Raw genomic sequence first — 4,006 nt, 5'->3', positions numbered from 1 at the left:
GGGGGGGGGTTCTGATAACCCTTGGTACTCCGAAACGACCCGAACCATTCCGGTGTTCGAATGTAGCCTTCCAATATATGAATCTTTATGTCTCAACCATTTCAAGACTCCTTGTCATGTCCGTGATCTCATCCGGGACTCCGAACAACCTTCGATACATCAAATCACACAACTCACAATACATATCGTCATCGAACGTGAAGCGTGCAGACCCTACGGGTTCGAGAACTATGTAGACATGACCGAGACACATCTTCGGTCAATAACTAATAGCGGAACCTGGATGCTCATATTGGTTCCTACATATTCTACGAAGATCTTTATCGGTCAAACCGCATAACAACATACGTTGTTCCCTTTGTCATCAGTATGTTACTTGCCCAAGATTCGATCGTCGGTATCATCATACCTAGTTCAATCTCGTTACCGACAAGTCTCTTTACTCATTCTGTAATGAATCATCCCGCAACTAACTCATTAGTCACATTGCTTGTAAGGCTTATAGTGATGTGCATTACTGAGAGGGCCCAGAGATACCTCTCCGACAATCGGAGTGAAAAATCCTAATCTCGATCTATGCCAACTAAACAAACACCATCGGAGACACCTATAGAGCATATTTATAATCACCCAGTTACGTTGTGACATTTGATAGCACACTAAGTGTTCCTCCGGTATTCGGGAGTTGCATAATCTCATAATCATAGGTACATGTATAAGTCATGAAGAAAGCAATAGCAATAAACTAAACGATCATAATTGCTAAGTTAACGGATGGGTCTAGTCCATCACATCATTCTCTAATGATGTGATCCCGTTCATCAAATGACAACACATGTCCATGGCTAGGAAACTTAACCATCTTTGATTAATGAGTTAGTCAAGTAGAGGCATACCAGGGACACTCTGTTTGTCTATGTATTCACACATGTACTAAGTTTCCGGTTAATACAATTCTAGCATGAATAATAAAAATTTATCATGATATAAGGAAATATAGCAACTTTATTATTGCCTTTAGGGCATGTTTCCTTCAGTCTCCCACTTGCACTAGAGTCAATAATCTAGATTACATAGTAATGATTCTAACACCCATGGAGTCTTGGTGCTGATCATGTTTTGCTCGTGAGAGAGGCTTAGTCAACGGGTCCGCAACATTCAGATTCGTATGTATCTTGAAAATCTCTATGTCTCCCTCCTTGACTTGATTGCGGATGGAATTGAAGCGTCTCTTGATGTGCTTGGTTCTCTTGTGAAATCTGGATTCCTTTGCCAAGGCAATTGCACCAGTATTGTCACAAAAGATTTTCATTGGACCCGATGTACTACGTATTACACCTAGATCGTATATGAACTCCTTCATCCAGACTCCTTTATTTGCTGCTTCCGAAGTAGCTATGTATTCCGCTTCACACATAGATCCCGCCAAAATGCTCTACTTAGAACTGCACCAACTGACAGCTCCACCATTCAATAAAAATACGTATCCGGTTTGTGACTTAGAGTCATCCGGATCAGTGTCAAATCTTGCATCGACGTAACCATTTACGATGAGCTCTTTGTCACCTCCATAAATGAGAAATATATCCTTAGTCCTTTTCAGGTATTTCAGGATGTTCTTGACCGCTGTCCAGTGATCCACTCCTGGATTACTTTGGGACCTCCGTGCTAAACTAATAGCAAGGCACACACCAGGTCTGGTACACAGCATTGCATACATGATAGAACCTATGGTTGAGGTATAGGGAATGACTTCCATTTTCTCTCTATCTTGTGCAGTGGTCGGGCATTGAGTCTGACTCAACTCCACACCTTGTAACACAGGCAAGAACCCTTTCTTTGCTTAATCCATTTTGAAAAATTTCAAAACTTTATCAAGGTATGTGCTTTGTGAAAGTCCAGTTAAGTGTCTTGATCTATCTCTATAGATCTTGATGCCCAATATATAAGCAGCTTCACCGAGGTCTTTCATTGAGAAATTCTTATTCAAGTATCCTTCTATGCTATTCAGAAATTCAGTATCATTTCCGATCAACAATATGTTATCCACATACAATATCAGAAATGCTACAGAGCTCCCACTCACTTTCTTGTAAATACAGGCTTCTCCAAAAGTCTGTATAAAACCATATGCTTTGATCACACTATAAAAGCATATATTCCAACTCCGAGAGGCTTGCACCAGTCCATAAATGGATCGCTGGAGCTTGCACACTTTGTTAGCACCTTTAGGATCGACAAAACCTTCTGGTTGCATCATATTCAACTCTACTTTAAGATATCCATTAAGGAATGCAGTTTTGACATCCATTTGCCAAATTTCATAATCATAAAATGCGGCAATTGCTAACATGATTCGGACGGACTTAAGCATCGCTACGGGTGAGAAGGTCTCATCGTAGTTAAATCCTTGAACTTGTCAAAAACCTTTCGTAACAAGTCGAGCTTTGTAGACAGTAACATTACCGTCAGCGCCAGTCTTCTTGAAAATCCATTTATTCTCTATGGCTTGCCGATCATCGGGCAAGTCAACCAAAGTCCACACTTTGTTCTCATACATGGATCACATCTCAGAATCTAGGCTCATCATCGCTTCCTCATAGTTCGTAGGTTCGTCATGGTCAAGTAACATGACCTCTAGAACAGGATTACCGTACCACTCTGGTGCGGATCTTACTCTGGTTGACCTACGAGGTTCGGTAGTAACTTGATCAGAAGTTTCATGATCATCATCATTAGCTTCCTCACTAATTGGCGTAGGAATCACTGGAACTGATTTCTATGATGGACTACTTTCCAATAAGGGAGAAGGTACAATTACCTCATCAAGTTCTACTTTCCTCACACTCACTTCTTTCGAGAGAAACTCCTTCTCTAGAAAGGATCCATTCTTAGCAACGAATATCTTGCCTTCGGATCTGTGATAGAAGGTGTACCCAATAGTCTCCTTTGGGTATCCTATGAAGACACATTTCTCCGATTTGGGTTCGAGCTTATCAGGTTGAAGCTTTTTCACACACTACAAAAAAATACACTTCTGTGATGATACGTGTTTGTCACAGTAGGTCACTTTTTTTGTCATGCATGTACATCCATGACAAATTTATGACAGAATCAAGATAGTCATACCTGTGTTGTCGTAGAAGTTTTCCATGACATTACCAAAATTATCATCACGGAAGTGTGCACTTCCATGACAATAAATCATGCATCACAGAAGTGCTTTCGTCAAGGGTGAACGACACATGGCATCCACCGTAACGAAACGCCGTTAAGCTATCGGGTCGGGTTTTGGATCCAATAACCCGTTAACAGCCACGACCAATGGGGATTTTCCACGTGTAAAATCATCATTGGCTGGAGGAGACACGTGTCAACTCATCCAATGGGCGAGACGCGCCTATGATATGTTGACACGTGGACCGACCCATCAAGTTTAAATGGGCCGGCCCAACTGAAGGCCCATAAGATTTTACAAACCATAGTGGGCCGGCCCAGCTAAAGGCCCACAAGATTTTGCGGACCATAATGGGCTGGCCCAGCTAAAGGTCCACAAGATTTTGCGGGCCATAATGGGCCGACCCAGGTAAAGGCCCATAAGATTTTTGTGTGCCGTAATGGGCCGGCCCAGGTAAAGGCCCACTAGATTCTTGCGGATCATAATGGGCCGGCCCAGCTAAAGGACCACGAGATTTCACCGACATTAATGGGCCGGCCCAGCTGTAGGCCCACTAGATTTTGAGTACCCTAGTAGGCCGGCCCATTAACTGCCTGCCATGTTTTGGGCCAAATGTCGGCCCATATTTGATCCGGTCCATTAATGGCCTGCCACACTTCGGGCCTAATAGTGACCCATATGAGATCCGGCCCGTTAAAGGCCTACCACGTTCTGGGCCAAATTACGGCCTAGATCAGGTCCGGCCCTTTAAGACGCTTTGGGCTCAAATATGGCCCATATCAGATTCGGCCCGTCAACTGGACACTATGCTTTTGGGCCCACTTGCTA

The sequence above is a fragment of the Triticum dicoccoides genome, chromosome 3A (genome assembly GCF_002162155.2).
Source record: "Triticum dicoccoides isolate Atlit2015 ecotype Zavitan chromosome 3A, WEW_v2.0, whole genome shotgun sequence".
NCBI lineage: Eukaryota > Viridiplantae > Streptophyta > Magnoliopsida > Poales > Poaceae > Triticum > Triticum dicoccoides.
Note: the sequence above shows the minus strand (reverse complement) of the source record.